The 6,844-nt window shown below is 35.8% G+C and overlaps 1 pseudogene; it reads left to right on the top strand.

Annotated features, from left to right (window-relative positions):
• Positions 1–494: 494 nt before the first annotated feature.
• LOC145669821 (macro domain-containing protein lmo2759 pseudogene) lies at positions 495–1,160 on the top strand (annotated as a pseudogene).
• The last annotated feature ends 5,684 nt before the right edge of the window (positions 1,161–6,844 follow it).

Genomic DNA, 6,844 nt, shown 5'->3' on the forward strand with positions numbered 1-6,844 from the left:
TCATGGATATTCCCCACGACTATTACACTCTGCTATATTAGCCACGCAATGTCAGTTTTCTGAGAATCAAGACAGGATTCAGCAACTTCAGTACATAAGGGACAAGGCCCAGGAAAACTTTTACAATAGACATCTGACTTCCGTAAAGTCATTGATAAGAAGAGGGAGCAGCAGACATTTAACAAGGGTCAACTTGTGTGGATCTACGATGCGACAAAACGGAAAGGTGACTGTAATGCGTTCTCTGGGAAATATTTTGGACCAGGACAAATAGTATCCCGTAAACATGACAATAGTTACTATGTAAAATACCGACCTCCCCGAGGTCAAATAAAGATTGATTCTATAGCGATCGACAGGTTAAAAAAGTATTATCCTCCTCCAGGAGGACTGCCTAAAAATTTACGTAAATTAGAGACATCTGAGATTGATGTAGTAGGAGAGGGAGTACCGATAAAAATCTCCAAGAAGTGGATAAGGTAAATTCCTTCTTGATGGAATTCCAAGATCCAGATAACGAAACGCAATTAGATTCGTTGTTTATAAGGAAAGTTGTTTTCATGTCCGATCTACCATCTTGGGATCAGGTGGGTCCGAAAACAAGTTCAGTGGAAGGTTTGGAGAGACCTAAGTTTGCCGTCAACCACGACATTAATAAGAAAGTTGCGCTTTATTACGGTTCAATCACGACGTTAGCTGGTGATTGTATAGTAAAATCGTCCAATTCCTTTCCAGAGCCCCGAGGAGGCGTGGACAAAGCAATTCAAAGTCTTGCAGGAGAAGAAATGCAAGACGAGTGTCGTAAAGTATCCCACCTTTCCCAGGGTAACGTATGCATTATACAGGGTTACAATCTGCCCGTGGATTTTGTGATTCATGTTAGCGCACCTGATGATCGAAATTCTAAGAAGTTAAAGATGTGTTACGAAAAAACGTTGCAATTAGCAGTAGACAACGATATAACATCCATTGCGTTCCCCAACATCTCTACAGGAGTTTTTGGTTTTCCTAAAGAAGATGTTTGTCGCGTTGCTTTACAAACAGTACGTCTTTTCCTGGAAGAACATCTTGACTCTATCGAAAGAATAGTGTTCGTGCAGTATGACAAAGAGAATCAAAAAATCTATGAAAAACTCATGCACCTCTATTTTCCTATATAAAATAGCTGAAAGAAAAAAGTATTAGTATGCTACTGGTTAGTTGACTTAAAGCTATCTTAACGCTAGCAATATATTTAGAATATGGGAAAGGATGTAGTTATTCATCATTAGTGCTATGCAGTTTTCTTTTGCTCTCGTTATCATATCCGTCTCTTATTGTCATTTTTTGGGAATTTTAGAGTCTCCATTTACCTAGAAAAAAGAAACATTGAAATAAGTAACGCAATTTAACAATAACATATATAGTTAGGCCAGCAGATATAATAATCAATAGAACATGTGAAAATTCTAAATTTCTCATTATATTTAATTTGTGTTTCAGATAATCTATTTTGTTTTAAGCTGCATTATCCTATCTTTCTCTTTCCCACATGTGACGTCTAATAACACCGAGTTCCAAATAACATCTGGTTTATTTTTCCGTAAACTCAATGATGTTATTTTGTACCAACACTCTTTACCGATATCTTTTAATTTGACATTTTCCTTTCCGCATGATGTTAAGGTTTCTTCTCTTTTTGAATCTCTCCTTTGTAACGAAAATGACACTCTAGCTCCAGATGTCTGCGAAGCTGCGAAAGACCTACATAATCTGCAAGTCCATATTAACGATTATTTTTAAAGCCTCCAAATCCACGATTTTATCGATTATCAACCAGATCACCGCGTGCACTGCTAGGGTTCATTGGGAAAGCATTGAATTGGTGTTGTGACGTAGCTGACAGTTCATCTATTGATTCGATAAACAAGAAGGAATTTCATTTGGAACAGACAGTACTGGGTTTACAAAAACAATTGTTGAAAAACAATTTATATATTCAGAACACAACTTCACAATTTTTAAGTTTTCAAGATCAGATACAGGACAATTTTCATAAAATTAGAAACTTTTCGGCAAAAATATTAGATCAAGAACATGATCTGGGAGATCATCTTAATAAGCTTGCAAATCGAATCCATAAAGGGATCATTTCGTTCATTCAAGTGTTTTATTCGATTTCAACGCAGTTTGTAGAGTTTTTACAAATTTTTAAATATGATCTGACAATCCAGATGTGTACAGATGCTAGGCTGAACCCTAATATTATTCCTTATAAAGTGTTGCACGCACATTTATCTGAATTTGAGAATATCATTTTGAAAAATGGATATAAGTTAGCCATAGATAAGTCTTTATTGGAGATGTATTATTCAATTAATGTTTTGACTTGTTCAATCACCGAGACGTACATTTACCTACAGATGAAAATTCCGATCGTTGAAATACAGCCTTTGTTGAGTTATATGATGTGCAGCCACTTCCGTTTGCTGTATACAACCAAACTTGTACCGTTGAAATCCAACCTCTAGTTACCTTAAGTTCCCAACCTAATCAGGAAATGGGTTAGGTTTATGTTGGAAATAATGAGCCCCCCCCCCCCCACCGAAATTAGAGTTTTGTCATTATCATAAATAGTTGTATGATTCAAGAGTTTGGGCACTACGTTTATCGTTTTACTTATGTGTATTTATATCTGCTCGAGTTTTTTCTCTTCTTTTTCTACGCCCTCCTCCCTTCCTAGATCCTACCTACATTAAATTACCGGTTCTTGTATTTACCCTTGCACTTTCATGGTCGTCGCCATCTTTAAGCCCATAATACCTTGCGTTTACTGGCATCAACGCTCAGCCGCCATCTTACAAATTTTTCTTTTCGTTTTTTCCCACCATTAAATTTTCATGTTTTTCTCTTTCTTTTTACCCACCACACTTCTGCTGTATATTTTGATAACTTTTCCTCGTTATATTTCAATCACCCTGTACCAAATGAACCCTAATTTTAAATCTTAACATTTCAAATTTCCACCCCCCCATGGTCCTACTCACATCCATAACCTCCTTATTCTTAACAATTATACCCTTTCAACCCTCACAGTACGCAGCTTGTTTGAAGCCAAGAAGATTCCACAACTTTATGAAGAGAAGAAGAGGATACCAATTCTTCTCCATACTGCAATTTGGATGGACCCGGACCAAGAACTTTTCAACATGATAACACTTAGCGTCAGACCCGCCCACCAGTTTTAACTGTAATCTTCAGTTTTCTCACCTGATTTATCAGCCAATACGTCAGCTCCATAACCATGCTGATATTCCTTATTTTATTTTTTATTTTTTTTCTCCAACTCACAAACACGAAAGCAAAAGTAAATGAAAAATATCATTGTTCCTCCACTCTAAAGAAGATGGACAATTCTTCAAGATGGCTGTCAGCGTCATTTTCCCTCCTCAATCTCAGTCAACGAATCTCAAGAAGTTTGATTAGTGCTGCCAACTTGCGGCCACCTTGCCAGCGATACCTCTCATACAACAAGGCCACGCACATTCCAGGAATTGTCTTCTCTTCAGAACACTGACCCAGTGAAGATGTTCAATTCTGCTGACCAAAGTGTTTTTCAAGTTCACTAAACAACTACACGTGCTTTTCCATATGTTTTTGTTGACATCAAGTCTTATTAGTTACATCGGAAACATAGAATGTTATTTAGTGCTTTGTGTATTTATGTGCAGTGTTTGGTTAACGATTTATTGATTATCGTCGATTTCTTTTGTGAGAGATTTATTTTCCTTTTTTTAAAAAAAAATGAGATACTGAACAACAGAAATTCACTCTTTTTCCTTTTTGTTTGTTGTTACAGTGTACTTCATTTATTTTATTTATCGTATAGTGAAGTTAATGAAAACAATATATTCAGTCTATTTTCAAAATAGTGGTGGCGACGATGCGTGTTCTCTTTAAAACCGCATGTCTAAGGTTAGCGGTGGGAGTGTGAAGAGACTAATATTTATTGACTTTCGTTGATCTCCCACAAAATCATTTATTCTTTAAGACTTATCTTCGGTGTTGTGAGATTATTCCTTTTTTTCTTTCTTTTCTTCCTAATTACATAAAGCTATCTCTTAAGTGTCGAAGAACGCTAGTTATTCGGATGTCTTAGTTTATGAAATTCATGTATGTCTGAGAATTTAGTCTAGGTTTCTCTTCCGTAATTTTGTGTTTTCGTGGCTAAATCGTGGAAGTGTTTGTTTATGTTATATAATGTATTATGTCAATGTGTATTTTATGTAATAAAGCTGAGAGAGCTCCTTTCCTAACTATCTGTCCATCTCTGACGTCATGAGTACATGTTGGGACGAAAACATCTCATCTACACGTGTCTGGAGTCAGCAGGATTACCAGAAGATCTTTGTCTTTAAATACTCCCTCCATCCCGGAAACAGAGAGTCACACGGAGCCTTCGGAGTCACACGGAGCCTTCGAAGTCACACGGAACATTTGGAGTCGCTTGGAGACTTTGAAGTCGGTTATTGAGGTCTTCAGTCGCGAAGTTATCAAAAGACAGTCATCGGAGTCGGTCCGGGGAGTGCACGGCAGTCAATCGAGCACTTCGGGAGTAATTTGGAAAACAAACCGAACAGATTATAATTCGGTTTCCGACATATTGAACACCAGACGAACAACAGGAGGAAGCCCAGCAGAGTATGAAGCTACAGGTACTGTGACGTCAGATTTCTTCCTTTCTGTTCCTCACCTCTCTCCTACCCTCACTCTCTCCTTCTCCAGAAAAAGCTAAAATTCTTATTTTTATTTCTTTTAAAATCAGACGGGTGTCGTCCGGTCCCAGGACCCGTTCTACCCTTGAGAAACATCCCAAGAATCTCACTTTGACGACACAGCTTTCTTTGAAAATACTTTTCAAATTAAGCACCCGTAAAGCTATTAGTTCATTTGTCGTTCGTCAAGATTTTCATTTCTATCCTAAGTCATTTCGTTTTTGTTTTATTTTTTAAATTTATAATGATGTGTGCTTTCACTTCTTAATAGTACTTTGTTTTTCATATAATAATAATGAGCAACGATATAAAACCAAGTGAGCATTTTATCGGAAAAGAAAGCTACAAAACATGAAAGAAGATAAGAGGCAACCGAAGGCTTCTAAAAGGTTTCTTTCGCGTTCTGGACAAAATCATACAAATGTTGAGGTGAGGAGTTGTCAATACCAGTCACTGTTAACGAAGCATTTGCAGGTTGACATTCTTTTAAAACTGTAAGGTTATTTTACCTGATTGCAGTAATTGAATTGTTGAATTAAAATGTGACGATACGGTCACTTCTCTTACGGGTCTGAATTAAATTTCATGTATTTCAAAATATGTTTGAATACAATTAGTTTTCACGCGGCATATAAGTATATAACTTGAAAGGATATAATCGAAAGCGATGAAAGGTCATTTGGATGACAAGTAGTTTTTTTCAGTACTCTCACTTTCAATCACAGTAGCATATACAGATGCTTGTTTTATTATAACAGTATAAAAATAATTATTAATCTATTCTCTTTTATTAAATTTAGATGGAGCGATATTTTAAATTAGTAATAATTCTAATGCAAAGTAGAATTTTGACTATTAGTTACTTGTGTTCAGGGATGCACCGACATAGGTGCTAGGGATGCGCACGAGACGAATCGAGACAGGATTTTCCAGACAAAATTCAAGTCGAGACACGGTTCTTCCAATACATTTTTCGAGTCGAGACATCACTTTTACAACACATTTTCGAGACGAAACAGCTACACATCTTGTCTCGTGGGCATCCCTAATAGGTGCAGTGTTCCTTTCAGAAAAAATCTTCCGGGAGAGGACACTTAGTATTCAGAGGGCCACTGCTGCTACCCTTTTATTTATTATTATATTACAGACGTATTATTTTGATCTCCTCCCGGGGGAAAGTGGCCCCCTAAAAATATGTGTGGACGAAACATTGCACAGGTAGTCTGAGAGTCTGGATCCTTCAATTAGCACAATTTCAGGGGCAGATTTACAAAATTATTTGCCTATTGTTCTATAGGCCTAAAGGGCCCTAAAAAGAATTTTTGCGAAGGAACCTGATTTTAAAGTGCTGCCACTGGATCGAGGACAAATTAAATATCAATTAAGACACACACTTTTGTCATTTGTTATGTATTGAACTAGTTTAACTAAAATTAATAAAGAATTATTTGAAATCAAGTATACCTCAAGAACGATTAAATGGACTAGCTTTGATGGCCATTCAAAATTACATTCTGAATGAAAGTGATTTTGATGCAATAATAAGAGATTTTGCCAAATTGAAAGCCAGAAAAGTGTCTTTATAACATGAACTTTACAGTAACAAAGAAAACGAGAAATTAAGCTAACTACCATATTTATATCATTGGAAAACACTATTTAAATATGCTTTTAATGAAGTGTAAGAGCATATCTCTTTGTCAAAATATCTTTTTGATAATTTTAAACTTAAAGCTCATTAGTTTTATTCTATTTTGACTTTTATGTTTCAACTGTATTTGTCAAAATACATCTTAGGTATACATTTTAGTTGTTTCCTGTGCTTATTTAATAAAAAAAATATATAAATTATTAAAACTGGAACTTTGGTCATGATTCATCCACAGTTAATTAGGTTTATATTCGCCATTTTCCTTTAATACTCACAGGAAGACTGAATTATTATATATTGAAGAAATTTGTAATTGTAACAATTATCTGAAGAATTTTTGTCCATTACAGCATTCTATTCTTTTATTATCATTTAGGCGGGAGCGACTAAATATTGTTTATTTACACTTACAAAATGTCTGCAACCGATCCTGTTACTG

Source organism: Thermobia domestica, chromosome 14, assembly GCF_964235325.1.
Source record: "Thermobia domestica chromosome 14, izTheDome1.hap1.1, whole genome shotgun sequence".
Classification (NCBI taxonomy): Eukaryota; Metazoa; Arthropoda; class Insecta; order Zygentoma; family Lepismatidae; genus Thermobia; species Thermobia domestica.